Here is a 19,378-nt window from a genome sequence, read left to right on the forward strand (position 1 = left end):
AATTATCCGTAAAGACAGCCTCTGTCTCTGAGCATAATTTGCCCAAACTAACAAACAAACAAAAACAATGCTAAGCTTCCAGGGCCATCAGGCACTGACTGTAGGTTCTGGATTTTGTAGCGCAATCCTGATTTCAAATACTTACAGATATACTGTACTAGTGTTTCCCGTAGTTGTTGTAGATGTGATATACCTGTCAGCTACTTTACCAACTCAATGGACCCTGAAGCAGGAGCCCACTGCCCGGGGCATGGGTGCCCTCCTGGTCAGGGTTGGCTCACAAGGCTTCTATCACTTGCCCTGGAGCCTGAGACAGGGAAGAAGTGATGCTTTGTTTCCTGAGGGTCTACAGGCTGATCTGGGGACCTTTGTTTTTTCACAAGCCAATGAACCACAGGCAGGAAGAAGGGAGGGTAGTAGTCTTCTCCACTAGAGAAAGTCAGAAAGCAACCCAACTCCATTTTGATCATTTCAAAAAGAAGTGTTAAAGTTATTTCCTACCCTTGTTTTTAAGAATAAGAGCTAGATCTCTAACTCAAGAGTGCAAAAGTTTCAGTTAGGAAAAAAAAAAAAGAACAAAGCAGTCCTGACTTTAAAACACCTAATTTGTGAGTAGACCACACAAATGAGCCACAGCTGGCTCCCTACAGGAATCAACCTGAACCATCCTCAAGCTGACCTAGGCCAATGCTACCACCTAGTGACCACCAGAGGAACACACTTCACCTCCTAGCATGACTTTCTGCTTTCCTCCCTCTTCCTCAAGGGAAACATGGATAGTTATGCTTTCTCGTTTATCATCCACGTGTCAGCTCATTTTAAAAGTCTCCCAGAATATATAAGGCCTTCTCTGTCACCCAATTCCCTCCCTTTCCCTAGTGAACTCAGGAGAGCGTTCTTCCCTTTTTTTTTTTTCTTTTTTTGGCTATTTATGAGCCCCAACAGATGTCTGATCAGCAGAAGACGGATCTCTAGATGGAAAAGTAATAAACATTCATATACAATCAGCCATGCTAGGCGGCGGACTCAGATTATGAGCTTCTCAAATACCAGTATGTAATGTATTTAAGATAAATGTTTTATTTGTTTAGCTGCTAATACCACTATTGCTTCCTCCTCCTTTTCGCTGTGAACACAGCAGCTGGGCTGCATCATGGGCTAACCGAGTCTGGGCTGGGGTGGGGCCAGCAGGGGCCTTAATAACCACTCGCATCACTCCCGACCACGCTGCATGCTGACAGGAAAACCACCACTTTCCGGTTCTTGGCTGCACCTCCCACGAGGCCAGCTTCTAAGTTCCAATCTGTTCTTAACCTGGGCCTAAGTGTTCCTTACACCCTGCTGAAGTAAGTAATTAGGGGGTATTCCCTCCTAAAGATAAAACTTACAAACATCTGGATGGGGATTTATCATTTATCAAGCACTAGATCAAGATTAGATCAAACTGCAAGAATGTATACTTAATATTTAAGTTGCTAAAACAGAAACAGTGATTAAAAGGAGACTCTTTTTAACCAGAGACTTAAATTAAACTTTAGTGTACTTAAGAATCATCTGGGGAGCTTGTTAAAATACAGATTCTTGGGCTTCCCTGGCGGCGCAGTGGTTGAGAGTCCGCCTGCCGATGCAGGGGACCTGAGTTCGTGCCCCGGTCCGGGAAGATCCCACATGCCACGGAGCGGCTGGGTCCGTGAGCCATGGCTGCTGAGCCTGCGCGTCTGGAGCCTGTGCTCCGCAACGGGAGAGGCCACAACAGTGAGAGGCCCTCGTACCGCAAAAAAAAAAAAAAAAAATACAGATTCTTGGGTACCACCCACAGAGATTCTGGTTTAGTAAGAACCCAGGAGACTGCATTTTAAAACTTGCAATTTTTTTTGAGCTTAGAGAAAAGCTGCAAGAAAAATGAAACTCCTGTACATCCCCACTGGCCTGGATTCAACTTAACATTTTGTCACATATGCTTTCTCTCTCTCCCCTGCACGTACACATACCACACCCCCAAAGCTTTCTAATGAACACTTGAAAGTTGTAGATATCATGCCCCTTTACCTCTAAATATTTTAGCAGGTATCTCCCAGGAACAAGGACATTTCATAACCACAGTACAGTTATCAAATTGAGGAAATTTAACATCAATAAAGCACTTATAGTCCATGCTAAAATTTTGAAAATTGTTCTGATGGTGTCCCTTTATTTCTTTCCTCCTGATCCAAGATCCCAACCAGGACCTTGCCTTGCTTTAGTTGTCAGGTAGAAACTGCATCTGTAATAAGCATCCCAAGGGGACACTGATGCAGGGTGTCTGAGCACCAAGGCAGTGGAAAACTCTTAATCAGATACTTCCTTTCAGTTTTGACCGTCTGTACCTACAGTCAGGGGCTTGGTTAGGTCAGCACCCCATGTCAGTTTTCCCATCTATATTACAAGTCTCTTCCCAGAGCCAAAGAGGGTTGTCTATAGCTTAGCTGCCCCATCACTCTGGGGAAGCACTTCCTTAAGGCAATGTTGAAATAACAGACTCCAGTCTATGTGCTGGTGCTGGAATTAGTGCTGTGGTCATAACAGAGGAAGAAAGCAACATGAAAATAAATTCGGTTCAGAAAGGATTCTGTCATGTGGTATTTTCTAACCAGACGTCTCCATTTGTTCAAATTAGTTCACGTCTCTCACAGACAGCAATTCTTAACAATTCATAATATCCAAGTTATAAAAAAAGACCATAGTGCCTTCTGTTATGCACACTCTCATAAGCGGGTGACAGTCAACTACCACTGTCTTAAGGAAGAAGAGAAAAAGATATACATGCATTTTGTATGATTTATTAGCTTTGCAAATGTTAATAAAACTCACTCCAACTAATTAAAAACTGGTGATTTTAGTTCATCTGTGACATGCCCATATCTTAAAAAAACGATTTCACTTTATTAATTTTACATTATGTGCAGTTGATAACCATAGTACCATACAACCGGTACACGGAATTTAATATTCATCATGACTATAATTTTTGTAACTGTATCAACACTACCTTCTGCCATTTTTTTCCCGCTTACTTGGCTTTAATTTCCAAAGTACAACACTGCATAATAACACAAAGATAAATATTCTAACTTATTTTAAAAACTAGTTTAGAATGTAAACATAATCACTACTGAATACTTACTAAATTAGAAAAATCTATTCATTAAGGGAGGCATTTTCATGTTGCTAATTCAATGGTAAAGCCAATAAACTAATTTGTCCTGGGCCTATACACCGAAAAAATTTTAAATAACATCTTTAAAGCTTTAAGCCTGCTAATTAATACAATAATCACAGCTGACAATGGAAGTACTGGTGCACAAGACTTATTTTTAATTTGGGTATGCATATATAAAAGTATTTAATGCCTTTTATTTAGAAAAAATGCTTCCGTGAATGCATTCATGAGTTTTTAACTCTGACTTCACATTATTCACCGCATGGGAGAAAATGCTCACACAAGTCTCCTTAACACCACAGCTTAATACCCAAATTATCCTGCAATTATTAATCCTTCTTTTTCTAGTTCAGTTTTATTTTTTAATTGAAGTATAGTTGATTTACAATGTTGTGCTAGTTTCAGGTGTACAGCACAGTGATTCAGTAATACATACATATATACACACACACACACACACACACACACACATATTCTTTTTCAGGTTCTTTTCTCATATAGGTTATTATAAAAATTGAGTAGAGTTACCTGTGCTATATATACAGTAGGTCCTTGTTGTTTATTTTATATATAGCAATGTATATATGTTAATCCCAACCTCCTAATTTATCCCTCCCCCACCCCTGCAATTATTAATCCTAATACTCCAGAAGTACCATCTTGGGATCAAATCCTTTACTCCATAGAGCCGGTAACTTGCCCAGGGAGTGGACCTCCAACCGGTAGCCCCTGAGAAGCAGGGAGGGGTAATCTGTAGGATCAGTTGTGTTCCAATGAGACCTGTAATTAGCGTCCTTGCTCTCGTACAACTTCAAAATGTCAAATAGTTTTCTTATTATGGAGTTGGGTTTATTTATAGGCTCGACACCATGACACTTGCAAAACTGACCAAAGAAAAGTTATACTTGATACCGGGAGGATAACAAGAAGTAGTTTTAAGCTCCCTGAAGGGCAAGACTAAGAATGCTGTGGGAGCTGCAGGCATTTCGGGACAGAGGTGATGTTTCTATAAAGAGAAACCAACCTCTGACGACGACCCGCGAGCTGAGTGTCCAGGGCTGTGATGAGAAGCCGCCTAGCACCTGAAACACAGAGTTTGCTCCTAGGCGACCAGAGAATACGTTCGACCTGTGAGGACGTTAAATGACGTCATCACCTTCTTTTCTTTCCTCTTTCTTGAAGTACCACCGAGGAAAAAAGCACAAATTCCAAGTGTAAGAGTGCTGCTCTCAAGAAGGCTGGAGCAGCTGCCTCACACCCCTTCCAAACATGATGCCCCCTCCTGGGGACCAGCCTCCCAAATTTTAACACCATTTTCATGAGATTTTTTAAATGAGATTTTTAGAAGTTTAAAAAAAATGTTTAGGGAAAGGTTATCATGGTGTAGTGTTAAACCACGTATTTCACAGGACCCAAGCCTTCTGGAGCCACTTCTCCACGCACGTGGACGCTTCACTGGGGAGAAATGAGAAGGGCTGTGTCCCAGTCTCCCCACCCCGAGCGTGTCTGAACAGTGACTGGTCAATTCCCCCGTTACGTACCACATCAGTGAACCCAGAAACTTCAGAGGCCAGCAAGCCCGCCTCTTGCTGGAAGAAGAGAGGGGACATCTGCCAGCTGTTGAGGGACTGAAGCAAACCACGCTGGGGGAGAAGACTTGTGGGACCTACCACCAGACAAGCTGTCAACAGCCTCCAAGCCAAATCCCTGCATGGGACTAGGACCACAGTTTCACAGACCCATCCATCTTGTTTATGATTCCTTCCAGCTTTTGTTATTACTTTGGCAGGAGTTCCGTACCTTTTACTCACTCAGTATTTACTTACTGGGCACCTGCTCTGGGCCAGGCCGAGGAAGTAGGGTGAGGGAAGGCACAGATGCCTGGAGTTTCGAGTTCTAAGGGGGTTGAAAGCCCAGGGTGCCAGGGGAACAGCAGGAAGGCTCCCGACCCAAGCCAGGCAGGCTGGGGTGGGTGGCGGGACCAGCACACAAAGGCTCCATGGGGAAGCTTGCAGGATAAAGGGAAACTAGCCGGGTAGAAGCAGTGGCAGTCCAGAAACTGCACACTACATGTGCAAAGGCCAGGAGGGGAAATACATGCACGTTTTAGGAACCCCACAGAAACAGATTTATTAGTCGGAGTGTCTGAGGAATAACTGAAATCCTAGAGAAATCTGAGGGAGGAGACTAGGTTCTTCAAATATCCAGGATGTCACACAGAAGGGGAATTAGGATATGGTGTGAGGCTGTGGGAAGGTCAGCCTCAGTGGAATCAAGCAGAAATGTGGGCTGGAACCCCAGCTTACACTTACCAGCTGTGTGAACTTAACAGAGATCACTCACCCTCCCTGAGACTCAGTGTCCTTATCTATAGAAAGGTGGAAATTCTGTTTTCCAAGGTTGTTTTAAGCACTGAAGGTAACATGTGTGCATACTAACCGGCACTAGCAGGGCCCGATCAATGGTGCTTATTACTACTACCAAGATTAGACTGACTGTTTCAGACCCCAAGGGTTCAATAGGTGGAAGATGGAAGGAAAAAACAAAACAAAACAAAAAAACCAGAAGGAAGACCTTTTGAACACTCAGGGCTGCACAAATATGGAAGGGACTGCCTTGGGAGAGAGGGAGCTCCCCGTCACTAGAAGTGATCAAGCAGAGGAGGTGGATATGGCCCTTGGTGAGTAAGTTGCAGAGGGCAGGATGGCACTGGAAAGGGTAGAAGAGATGAGCTTCCAGCTTCCAGGACCAAGATTCTATTATGACTTCTGTTTCGACAGTGCCAAAACCCACTCAAAGTGGCACTGTCCAAAACTGGATTTCTAAAATGGATTTCTCATGGGAAATAATTCTAAATGGATACCTCCATCTTGGGAAAAAAACTAAAATGGCCCATCAAACTATGAAATAGAGGGTAAAACAATATGAAGACAAAAAGCAGTATGTAAAGCTAAAATACTGAGCAGTTTCTACCTAAAATTAAGCAACCCGTCTCTTCTCATTCTCCCTTTGAATAGTTCCACTGGGCCCCAAACAGACTGGAAAACAGGATAGAATAAATTTACTCTACAGGGACATGATTCAAGTTGCATCAACTTTACAAAAATACTGTGCTAATATTTGCCTTTGGGGCACAGACACACCCATTTGGGTGTCAGTCCATAATATTTCTATCTTAGGCTCCAGCCCCCACCCCTTTACAGCCAAAAGCAGCAGAAGCCTTCAGAAAAGAAAACAGCCAAAGTCACTTTGAAAGGTTTGAGATGTGCTAATCGCAGCACATCCCAGCCAAGAAGCTGGAATCTCACAACTGGACCTTCTTGCCAGCTCTGCTCTTGCCAAGGAGTCTGAAGCCAGCAGCAGCCTGGCCAGAGAAACCCAATCCTCACCACCAGCAGCCCTCACCATAATTTTATCTCAAGGAAGCACAGAAAAATACTCTCTCCCCCCACCACCCCCCCACCCCCCCACCCCCCCACCCCCCACGCCAGCACCGCCCTATTTGTCTGTAATCAGCGAAGTGACCTGGGAAGTTACTACTCCATTTCTTTTTAGCTCGGTTTCCCAGCTTAGAGCCCTCTAAGTCTCCTTCCAGCTTTAAAATCCTCTGCCTGTAAAGTTTTAATCCGAGGGGCCATCTCAGGTTATATTAGGTACAGTGACCCTACTGGTTGCCGGCAGGTCTAGAGACCAAGATAAAAACGTATTTTTATGTAGCCTAGTCTGATTTCCAGGGCTTTGATTTGGAGGTGGGTGGGAGTGGGAATGGGGTCAGAAAATTAATTAAAAGAAACCACATTAACTCTAAAAAAAAAAAAAAAAGAAAAAAATGACTTATAAAGGCGTGCCAAAATGCTAATCAGAATAGTATTTAGGAATAATGAAATGAAAATAATATATCTTATTGCTGCCTTTATTTATTTGTACTGAGACCTTCCACATGCTGGGAGCTGGGAATACAGACATACAATCCATTCTTTAATCTCAAGAAGTCCTCAAGCCACTTGACCAGGGACACCACTGCCTGGGGGCCCTGGGTGGCCAGGGGTCTCAGCAGGCCAGGGCCGACTGGAGGTCTGAAGGAATAAACCAGACTTGGGTTCCAGTCTCTGCTCTGCCACTCCCAAGCTGATAGGACCTAGGACAAATTAACTTTCAAAGTCTGTTTCATCATCCGTAAGTAATTCTGAGGAGCGGCAATCTCGTATCTAACCCCGTGGAGGCCCTGGCCCCATGGCAGACACGTAATACCAGCTACGCTGAGGACTGCCCCTGTATGATGGCCCCTCCCACCCCCCTCCGTCTTAGTCCCTGGGCCATTCCCATTCCCAGGCTTCCTATCCTGGGGTGCAACCAAGGTTCCTACAGCTGTCCGCATTTCACAGATTGGTAGATTAGACTCAGAGAACCATGCCCAAGTCACACAGTCAGCCGCCAAATGGGGTGAGGGTCCCAAGCTCAGTTCAGGGTATCACACACCTCCCCACTGAGTTCCCCGTCCTGCATGACTGGAGGAAGGTGAATTACAGGTGATTCACCGGAGGGAAAAGGCTCCACTTAATCACTATTGTTTCTGCAATTTACTGACTACAGGTATGTTCTTACCCTTTGAGATAATCTTCATCAACCCTCCCCACAGCTCGCATTTTGGTAAATTTCCTCTTAGGGAGGAAATGGTCCAGAAAAACCCTTTTTGCCTCTAACTCTGCAACATCAGAAACCTGAGTAATGACCGGGTATTTATTACCATCTTCCCTCTGTTCTAAAATGACAACAGGTGTTTCAGAAGAGTTATTTTAAAGGAACAGTACATCCAAAGTACCCTTTGATTGTGAAGATCGTGATTTCAGAGAAGTTAAAACATGGAACACGAATCTTTCAGAATTGTGGAAACATAGTAAGTGACTTCCTCTCACTTCTACAAAAGGCGTAGGCTGGAGTGAGTGCACAGAATGTCTAAAGGCCCTTCCAGCTCGACAGGCAGCCACCCTGAGTTAATTATTAACCGCGGGAGAGCAGGGTGGGCCACCTCATTTCCTGAGGCCAGGCCCTGGGTTTGGCCTGGGCCTCTCCTACGCCGTGACTAACAGCTCTCCTTCCAGGGAGATCCCGAGAGTGGCCGGCCAGCCCCCTTCCACGGCACCTGCCTCCAAGGATCTCAGAACTCGGAGGACTCCTGATGCAGGCCCAGGTGCACTGCAGCCCCCAGGAGACTGGGTTTCTCAATGAACTTGAGCTCAACCAGATCCTTGCCCGCTCACTTTTGGGGCACACATGTTGGCTCCAAGCAACAGATCTCATGGGGGCAGCCACGAGGTGGGGGGAAGTGATAAATGGGGGCGGGGGGGGCAGCTAGATCCTGAGTGTGGCAGGAGAGTGGGTCTCCAGGAGGATCCAGGACAACCTCACAACATCCAAACCTTGAAGTTCTTTCATACGGCGAAGGGAGGTGCTTGGGCAGCGCAGAACCTACCTACCTCCATGGCTGTGAAAAAAAAAAACAAGTTGGCTCTGAGCACCGGAAGGCAGCTAACCCTGGAGGGAAGGAGAAGCGGGCGGCTCAGCAGACCAGCTGCTACGACACACTCATGTCACATAACACCAACAGCGCTGTCTTGTTTTGGGAGGGTTTTAGTTTGCTTTTTGCGCTGTACTCGTCATGTCTATATAATCATACAGCATACTCTTTCCCATCATTGCGCAACGAAACATTTGTCCAGGTATTTCAAACACTTCACGGGCATTGTTTGTTACAGTTTTATAGTATTCCACCAAGTGGAACCATAACCATGGCTAGGTGCTCAGATGACTTCTAATTAGGAGGGCTCAGACTTCCAAAAGGACCCACAGTAAACGAGAGTAGGGAAGAAGGAGCAAGTGATCAAGGGCAGGCACGAATGTCAGGAAGTTGGGCCCAGATGAGCCCTGCTTTAGGGAGGAAAAAAAAACCCAGCCACCAAAGATGCATGGCCACAGGGTGACAGGAAGTGGCTAGACCACCACCTGACAAAAAAAGGCGGAACAGATGAGCAGATAATTAATGATAATTTGGGCAAAACCAACAGATTTACTGTTGTCTTTTCTACCAGGTAAAACAATCCTTTTACACTGGGAAGGATGGAATGAAAGGGGATGGGAAGGCATCTCCTGACCACCCATGACCCACCAGAGACTACACGTGTCATCTCGTCCAGCTCCCACATCAGAAGAGGGATTCAGGCTAAGGACAGCAAGGACCATGCCCGAGGTGACCCGGCACAGAGCGGAACCCAGACCCAGTGGCTCCTGACAAAGTTGTACTCCCCCCAGACACAGCACTACCTGCTCTGGTCTTTTTTTTAAACTGTGGTTAAACAGAACATAAAATTTGCCGCCTCAACCGTTTTTAAGTGTACAATTCAGTGGCATTAATTACATTCACAATGTTGTGCAACCAACACCACGATCTATTCCCCAAACTCTTCCATCACTCCAAACAGGAACTCTGCACCCATGAAGCAATAATTCCCTACTCCCTCCCCCAACCTCTAATCTACTTTCTATGAATTTGCCTATTCTAGATATTTCATAAGTGACTTAGCATAATGTTTAAGGTTCAGCCATGCTGTAGCATGTATAAGAACTGCATTCCTGTTCAAGGCTGAATAATATTCCATTGTATGGAGAGACCACATTTTGTTTATCCATTCATTTGTGGACACTTGAGCTGGTTCCACCATTTGGCTGCTGTAAATAGTGCTGCAATGACATTTCTGTCCAAACATCTACTTTTGGGTATATACCTAGGAGTGGAATTGCCGGGTCATACAGGAATTCTATGTTTGGCCTTTTGAAGGGCCACCAAACTGCTTTCTACAGAGGCTGCACCATTTTACATTCCTACTAGCAATATAAGAGGGTTCCAATTTCTCCACATCCTTACCTATACTTTTGATAATAGCCATGCTAATAGATATCAAGTGATATCTCACTGTGGTTTTAATCTGCATTTTCCTAATGACTACTGATGTTAAGCAACTTCTTATTGGCCATTTGTAGATCTTCAGAGAAATGTCTATTCAAGTCCTCTGCCCATTTGGAAATTGGGTTGTTTGTCTTAATTTGGATTAGTTATAGGAGTTCGTTATATATTCTTAATGTTAAACCTTTATCAGATAGGATTTGCAAATATTTTCTCCCATTCTGTAGGCTGTCTTTTCACTTTTTTGATGTCTTTAGAGATACAAAAGTTTTTAATTTTGATGAAGTCCAATTTATCTATTTTTCTTTTGTTGCTTGTGCTTTGGTGTCATATCCAAGAATCCACTGCTAACTCCAAGGTCATGAAGATTTATCCCTGTCTTTTCTTAAGAGTTCCATGGCTTTAGCTCTTATATTTAGGGCACTGATCCATTTTGACTTAATTTTTGTTTATGGCAAGAGGCAGGAGGCACCCTGGTCTTTCTGACCAGGGTCCCTCCCCACCATGATCCTCTGGCAGAGCTAGCATTGCTGCACTAGACTGTGAACTTCATGAAGGCAGGGTCTGGGTCTTTTAGAGACCACAACCCGGTGCCTGGTACCCAGCAGGTGCTCAATAATTAACTGTGGGATAAATGGACAGTTGAGTGGATAAACCACTCGGTGGGGGGGGGAGTACCCTCCATCTCCCACCTGCTTCTCATCACTACTATAAGACCACCCACAGCTGGCTGAAAGACTCATCTGTAACAAAGTAAACCTGATCGGCCAACCATACTAAGAAGTAAATATGTATCAACAATTGCACTTACATACTCTTATTAGTTCAACTAAAACAATCCAAGATCTAACCAGCACTTAACTGAGAACAGGACAGAGGGTCTCAGCCCTGGAAAGCTCAATACGCCCTTACCAGTTTCCTAGTTCAAGTCCTTCATCGCACAGAGGAGGAAACGAAAGGGCTGACGGAGCCAGTGACTTCCCAAAGCCTGGGCTTCCACTCCCAGAGCTTTCCCACCAAACACAGGCCTGCGTGATCACCCACTGGAAATCCAAGAAAGGCACCAGGTTAGCCTCAACTGTTCCAGATGGTCCTCTGGCTCCAAAATCTGCCAATGGAAAAATGAACTCCGGGTCCTGGATCTCATTCTGCTACACGAGGGCCCCCTCACTGTCTGCCTCCCGTAGCACGTCACCTGCTCACTCTCTACTCCAGCCACATTGCCCCTGCCCTGTACCCAGTTGTTACAAGCTCGTTCCCACCTCAGGTGTTCGCAGTTGCTGTTCCCTCTGCTTGGAACTCCCTTCTCTCAGACATCCTCCACCTGGCTCGCTCTAAGTGTCTTAGAGCGAGCCAGGTGTCTTATCAGTGAGGCCGTCCAGACCTCTCACTGCACCCTTCTCCTTAGCGTTTATCACCGCTAGACATATCAAGTATGTTCACTGACTGTTTCCTCCCAATTCCCATGTCCCTACCTCCCACTAGAATGGAAGTTCCTTAAAGGCAGGGACTTTGCTGTTAACTGCTGTGCCCCTAGCACCCGGAGCAGTGCCTAGCAAGCCTGAGTATCTGCGAATGACATGGATAAAAGGACAAAATGGGAGCATCACACTCAGTACTTCCATGTCCCTAAGCGTGACAGTGGGGAAGGCAGGCAGCTCCAGACTCGCGCGTGAACACTGCCTGAACCCCGCAGCCACAGAGCGCTGCCTGTCCCGGGCTCCTGGGCAGGCAGAGCTGGGACATAACGTGCCATCAAACTTCCCACACGTCCCAGCCAAGCCCAAGATGCCGGCAGCCGCTACTGTGCTGACCTGGCCACAGAAAATGGAGTCTCTCCTCACAGGCACTTAATAAATGCTTGTGAAATACACACACATGCACTGAGCGAACAGCTAGTGTGCACAAGGCTGACACCTGCACTCCTAGAAGGCTCGTGTCAGCACTCCTAACAGCATATCATTCCAACAACGCTGGGAGGTGGTTTGACCAGTAATTCCATTTCTAGGAACCTACTGTCAGGATACATCCATACATGAAAGTTTTATTTGCAAAGATCTTCCTCCCAGAGACATAACATTGAAAATTACACCAAAAAGCCAATTTCCAAGCTTAGACGGCCAGTTAAGTAAACCATAAAACAGCCACGGATATCCATGAAGACTTCATAATGACATGGAAAACATTAGAATATTAAGTAAAAAAGGCTGGTTACAAAAGTGTACCTACCGTGTGACCACAACTATAAGTCATTGTATAAAGTATGAAGGAACTCACAAGACCGTGAAAACTGTTAGTTTGTCTATTCTTTCAAATTTTCTGTAGTGCCTAAGTTTTCTATGAGCAAGAAAGAGTTCAAAAATCAAACTGATAGAACTTAAAATGCTGTCACCTGATACCTCATTCGAGCCGAGGGTGTGTAACTGCTTAAACCTCCCTCCGGTGACACCTGGTCACCTCCTCGCCCCTTTCTGCCTTCACCTGACCCTGCTTCTTCCTCTTCCTCCCGCTTGCCCCCAGCGCCTGGTACCCGCAGCCCTCCCCACCCTGCCCCAGCCCTGGCCCCGCTGCCATACCTGTCACTCCTCCCCCAGAAACCCCGCTCCCAGGCTGGGCTGCCCCACCTGACACTCCCCTGGCCCACGGACCCACGTTGTAGCCTGACTCCTCTGCCTCCCAGCTGTGTGACTGTGGGCAAGTTGCTGAACCTCTCTGAGACTCCATTTCCTTCTCAGCAAAATAAGGTTGACCCCAACTCACAGGGGTCTGAGGTTCAGGGAGTTAGACCCCCCGCCTCAGGGGGCCCTTCCTTCCATGGTTGAGGTTCCACATGCCAACAGCTGTGTCTCCAGCCCCTGCCACACGATGGGCCTCAACCTGCTGGCTCCACCCAGCCTTGGGAAGCGCTGCTTATGGCACGCCGATGCACAGGGAGAGATTTCTAAATCCTCAATTTGCATAAATCTGGACACCTGCCCTCTCCTGAAGGAAGCGGAAAATCAGGTTTGCTCTGGGTTCCTGGATCAAGCCAGTGGTTTCTTGGCTGAAATTCCCATCCTCCCGTTGAAGCCTCCACCACTCCAGAAAACCCACAGCCCAGCTCTCACAACGGATGCCCAAATCCAAATCCCCAGCACTCATCCTTTCCGAGTCCCTGTTCTATCTTCCGAAGATGGTCCTGGCATGTTTAGTTGAGGTCCTGCTGACGGCTTACACCATCTTCTCCCATCCACACCACCACTCTCCCAGGCACCTGACTCAGTGCTTGGTTGCCCCGCTCTTTCAGCCACAGGGCTTTATGTGTTCTTCCTGCGTGAACACTCTGAGCTCACCCCCTATGACGCCACAGACATTTAATGAGCCCCAGCTGTGGCCAGGCTCCACGGCAGGTGCTGGGGTTCAGAGGTGAGGAAGAGGCTGTCTCAGAGAGAGATGCAGGAATAATCAAATCATCACCTTCCAGTGTGGGGAGTGCTTCTGTTAAGTCAGGTGTGTGCCACTGGCTGCTGGGGCTTTGTCTAGGGTGTGACCACAGCTCATCCTTGAGCCCATGCAAACAGCTTTTAAGGGGATTCTAATGGCAAAACTACGCCTTGAAGGATGGAGTATCAAACGGCAAAATCAAATCACCCAACATTTATCCCCAAACCTGCAGGGGCTCCTGCTGCCCCTTGTCCATCACCCACAGTCTGATTCCCATCTAACCCTCCACACCCCAGACGCCTGGGTGCATGTGCTCCACGGGGCTGGGGAGAGAGCCACGCGGCTGAGCTTATTCCGCTTCCTCCATATGCTCTTCTCCACGAGCCTCGCCACCATGTGTCATATTCCTGACCAATGCCACTCACGGTGGTGTCCAGAGTGGCAGCACTGTTATCAACCCAGGTGCCCGTTAGGAATACGCAATCTCACGCCCAGCCCCAGGCCTACGGTATACTGTTGGCCTGCACATTAAAGTCTGAGAGGTCCTGCTCGCCAACCCATTTCAACTCCCCCAGGCCTTCAGCTTTCCTCCTTTCACTCTGTTGCCAGCTGCCAACTCTTGGTGTCTTCAACATCCACGCAATGAGCTGACACACCACCCCCAGGGTGTCCACCCCACAATGGCACCACTCTGGCGCCACCCTGCCCAGGGCAGCATGCATGGGTCACAGCCCTCTCCATCTGAGACCGGGGCTCCACCTGGGGACAAGTGCCACACTACGGTCCTTCTGACAAGCTCACTGAGAGGGACAGATGGCAGGCAGTGACGGACCACCAGTACTTCCTGGGTAATCATCACGGGCCACTGGGAGAAGCCCTTGTCATCCTGGAATCTTCACCCAGCCTTGTGAGGCGGGGATGCCTGTCATCCCCACTGTGGGAATGAGGACATCAAAACGTCAGGAGGCTCGCTGGGGTCACGGAGTTAGTGAGAGGAGGTCCGGAGACAGCCCCAGCTTACAACCTGCACCAAGAGATAACAGTGCACACCGCAGGGCTCAGGAGGAGGTGGTACACCTGTTTTAACGGGGAACGGCCCTTCGGCCAGACCTAGAAACGAGGGGCAAGTCACAGAACAGTGGGAGAGGCAAGCAGGGGCCGGATCGTGAAGTCCTTCAACGATGGACTAAATTGCTGAGACTAATGGGACAGCAGGAGCAGTGAAGCTTTTGGAGCAGGCTGGCCCCCAACGCCTACCCCCTTCCCTGACATCCACCCCCTCCCCTCACTCACGAACCTGATCCTTTACCACTTGAGACATGCTTCTCCGACCCTCCTGAAGCAGCCAATGCAGTCAGAGCCCCCCAGGTTTGCTCGGCTCCATTGCCCGCCCTCCCCTCCCCTCCGCTCCCCTTCCCCTTCCTCCCTTCCCCTCCCCTCCCCTCCCCTCCCTCCCTTCCCCTCCCCTCCCTCCCTTCCCCTCCCCTCCCTCCCTTCCCCTCCCCTCCCTCCCTTCCCTCCCTTCCCCTCCCCTCCCTCCCTTCCCCTCCCCTCCCTCCCTTCCCCTCCCTTCCCTCCCTTCCCCTCCCCTCCTTCCCTTCCCCTCCCCTCCCTCCCTTCCCCTCCCCTCCCCCTTCCCCTCCCCTTCCCCTCCCCTCCCTCCCCCTCCCCCTCCCTTCCCCTCCCCTCCCTTCCCCTCCCCCTCCCCCTCCCTTCCCCTCCCCCTCCCCCTCCCTTCCCCTCCCCTCCCCCTCCCTTCCCCTCCCCTCCCCCTCCCTTCCCCTCCCCTCCCCCTCCCTTCCCCTCCCTTCCCCTCCCCTCCCCTCCCCTCCCTTCCCCTCCCCTCTCCAGGAGGAAGCCCAGCACCAGGGGACACCTCCACCAGCAGTTTTCTCCCAAGCGGCTCCTCCACAGCAAAACCCTATTAAAAGTCATGAAACAGGCCTCAACAAGGCCCAGCTGCCAAGAACCCTTTCCCTCCCCTCCTTTGACGGGGCTCCCTTCCAAGCCCAGTCTTCCCACATCAAATCACCAGTTTCCACCATCATCTCCAAGAGGAGGCCGAGTCTTGCCTCCTTACCCTTCAGCCCACATCCTGAGGAGGCCCAGCAGGGTCCTGGGGATGGAGCTGAGGAAGAGAAGGTCTCTGCCCTGGGGATGCTCACAAGGGGGAGCCCGACCCCTAACATGTACCCCTTTAATGGGGAAACGTTCTCAACCCCCCATATATTCATTCACCTGGACCTATATGGTAACTCTTAAGAAACTAAAGCCTTTCTTAGTCTTTGAAAATGTCTTTTAGTAGCAAATAATCACTGCAACAAGGGAATCTGCCTTATGATCGAAAAAATTTAAGATTAACTTTGTATAAAACAGAAAACGTTAAAATTACAACACAAAAATTTTAAATTCCTGCATTATTTATAGACCAAAAACACTTTATTTGTGATAACACTTTGTCATACACAGATCTATTCTGGAGTCCAGCTACTCAACATGTGGTCTCTGGCCAGTCTCAACACCACCTGGGGGGCCTGTTAGGGATGCAGAAGGCAGGGCCCACCCCCCAGGCCCCTCGAATCAGAATCTGCATGTTAGCACTAAAGCTTGGGAAGCCGTGGCTTAGAGCATATCACCAGCAGGGTTAGGGGGAGAGACAGGGGAAAGCAACGCCGGATGGAGCCAGGCGACATGGGACCCACAGAGAAGAGGTGATATTAGTGCTTCTGCAGGGAACACTTTCTGGCAACAACATGAAGCAGGTATAAATGTTAGGGACCCACTGGGGAGAGAGGCAAATGGGAGAAGTGTGTGAACCCACCCAGTTTTAGTGGGGGGAATGAGGGGCAGGTTGGAGGAGGGGCTGAGGTGTGATGGGAGGGATTTGTCCAGTGCAGCTGTAGGAGTGAAGGGAGACCCTGGGGTTTCTATGCTGGAAGACACGTCACTTACAGAGAGAACATTTTTAAGGAGGAAGGTGCAGAGCTCTGCTTTGGACATGCACATGCAGAAGAGGGACCTGGGGACACTCAGGGGGAGATGTTCAGATGTGATACACACAGAGATGACCAGGCTGGAGCACACCTGTGAGCCCCTGATGATGGAATAAGGTGTGCTCACCCAGGAAGGCCTGCAGGACGACAGAACAGAGGGAAAGGAGCCAGAGAGCAGAGGATGAGCCAGGGTGGGTGGGGAGGCAGGAGGGGAGCTGCATCACAGAAGCCCCAGCAGGGGGGCATCGGCACAAAGACCAAATGGTCTGAGTGATGAAATGCCACTGATCTTGACAAGTGAGCGGTTCCTGGCCATCACAGCAAGGGCAGTGTTGCTCAAGCGGCAGGTGGGGAAGCCTGGGGACAATGGGCTGGGGGATGCAGGCAATAGATAAAGCTGAGGCTGCTAGATAAATAAATGCCTAAACATCTCACCTGAGGTTGCAAGCCCCCTTTAATCAGAATTGTGTCCTTCGGTACACCCATGTTCATAGAAGCACTACTTGCAATAGCCAAAAGGTGGAAGCAACCTAGGCATCCATTGACAGATGACTGAATAACAAAATGTTGTATGTACGTTCAATGGAGCATTACTCAGCCTTAAAAAGGAAGAAAATTCTGACACATGTGACAACATGGATGAACCTGGAGGACATTATGCTAAGTGAAATAAGCCAATCACAAAACGGCAAGTACTGCATGATTCCAGTTATATGACGTACCTAGAGTAGACAAAATTATAGAGACAGAAAGTAGAGGGTGGCTGCCAGGGATGGGGTGGGGGGTCGGGGAGGGAATGGGGAGTTAGTATTCAGTGGGTAGAGTTTCAGTTTTGTAAGATGAAGAGAGATCTGTGGATGCATGGTGGTGACGGTAGCACACAAGTGTGACTGTGCTTAATGCCACGGAGCTGTATATACACTTAAAAATGGTTAAAATGGTCAATTTTATGTTATTTGTATTTTACCACAAATAAAAAAAATATGTCTCTCTGGGACTTCCCTGGTGGCGCAGTGGTTAAGAATCCACCTGCCAATGCAGGGGACACGGGTTCGAGCCCTGGTCCGGGAAGATCCCACATGCTGCAGAGCAACTAAGCCCTTGAGCCACAGCTACTGAAGCCCACATGCCCTAGAGCCCGCGCGCCACAACTACTGAGCCTGCGTGCCACAGCTACTGAGCACACATGCCACAACTACTGAAGCCCGCATGCCTAGAGCCCGTGCTCCACAAGAGAAGCCACCACATGAGAAGCTCGCCCACTGCAATGAAGAGTAGCCCCCGCTTGCCGCAACTAGAGAAAGCCCGCGCCCAGTAGCAAAGACCCAATGCAGCCAAAAAAAAAACAAACAAAAAAACCCCTTAAAAAAACTGTCTTTCTTTCAGCATAGGTATAGAAAACCTGAACTTCTGGAATTGAATAGCATGTCTATGTCAAGAGAGGTGAGAGCCAATCTTTTTCTGCGACTGTAAACTATTCCGCCAGCAGGCTTGGCAGTGAAAGGAAGGGAGTGATGGGGCGGTGACCTAATGGTAAGGCCGGGCTGGGAGAAGGCTTTTCTTTTTTTTTTTTTTGGTGATGGGAGGACAGTTTTCAACTGGAAGTGGAGAGGTAAGCCAGAGCCAGAGACACTCATTTCTCAAACTGGAAGAAAGGAAGAAAGAGAAAATGAAGGAGGGAGGAGGAAAGGTGAGGAAGCTCCCTCCAGACGGCCCTGAGCATCCCAGGGCCACAGGCGGTGGGGTCATCTGGAGAGGGGAGGGCAACAGGTAGGAGACCCAGAGAGAGTGGAGAAGCTAGGCTGGCTGGCATGGGAGCAACAGGGGAGGACAGAGGGCTGGTTGGGCAGCAAGGAGGGCCCAGCTGGCTGTAAAGCACAGAGCACACCATCTGGAACTATCACTAAGCCTGGGGCAGCGATCCTCAAAGGATGGTCCCCGGTCTCTGGACCAGCAGCATCACTGAGGAGCTTGTTAGAAATGCAAATTATGGGACTTCCCTGGCAGTCCAGTGGTTAAGACTCCGGGCTTCCACTGCAGGGGCCACAGGTTTGATCCCTGGTCAGGGAGCTAAAATCCCGCAGGCCACGTGGCCTGGCCAAAAAGTAAAAAAAAAGTGCTAAAAAAAAAAAAGAAATGCAAATTCTGAGGCCTCACCTGAGTCTGATTCAGACCCACTGACTCAGAAACTCTGCGGGTCGGGCATAGCAGCTTGTGTTTTAAAAGGCGATTCTGATGTGCTAAAGTTTGAGAAACGGTAGTACAGAATACAGAAACTCAATGGAAGATATATATCATCTTCTTACATAAAAACGAAAAAAAAAACAATCAGCCTAGCAGGGCTTCCCTGGTGGTGCAGTGGTTAAGAATCCACCTGCCAGTGCATGGGACACGGGTTTGAGCCCTGGTCCAGGAAGATCCCACATGCCGCGGAACAACTAAGCCCGTGCACCACAACTACTGAGCCTGTGCTCTAGAGCCCACGAGCCACAGCTACCGAGCCCGCGTGCCACAACTACTGAAGTCCGCATGCCTAGAGCCCGAGATCCACAACAAGAGAAGCCACCGCAATGAGAAGCCCGAGCACAGCAACGAACACTCAATGCAGCCAAAAATAAATTAATTTAAAAAAAAATCAGCCTAGCAACTTCTACATAAAAGAGCAAGAAATGCACAATTATTAATACTTTGATGCCAATACAGCTTATTTCTACAGTTAGACAAATGCCAAAAGATGTTAACAAAATGATAGAAATATACAGTCTATTTAATAAACTTCCTTAGATGATATCTAGAAAACAC

The 19,378-nt window shown here is 48.2% G+C and overlaps 1 protein-coding gene across 25 annotated transcripts in view; it reads right to left on the reverse strand.

Annotated features, from left to right (window-relative positions):
* PTPN3 (protein tyrosine phosphatase non-receptor type 3) overlaps window positions 1-19,378 on the reverse strand; it is a 147,273-nt gene that overhangs the window by 83,765 nt on the left and 44,130 nt on the right. The window contains exon 1 of one of the 25 annotated variants that reach the window (XM_089913556.1): window positions 12,921-13,479. The exons of 22 other annotated variants lie outside the window; for them this stretch is intronic. The gene's annotated coding sequence lies outside the window, so the exon portion shown is untranslated. Of the gene's footprint in view, window positions 1-4,223; window positions 6,626-11,072; window positions 12,697-12,920; window positions 13,480-19,378 lie in introns of those variants that run through there. 2 more of the 25 variants (XM_022579094.3, XM_022579093.3) reach the window with 2 other exon arrangements.

The sequence above is a fragment of the Delphinapterus leucas genome, chromosome 6 (assembly GCF_059928025.1).
Source record: "Delphinapterus leucas isolate spDelLeu-1000000601 "Yukka" chromosome 6, BTC_Dleu_Yukka2, whole genome shotgun sequence".
Taxonomy (NCBI): Eukaryota; Metazoa; Chordata; class Mammalia; order Artiodactyla; family Monodontidae; genus Delphinapterus; species Delphinapterus leucas.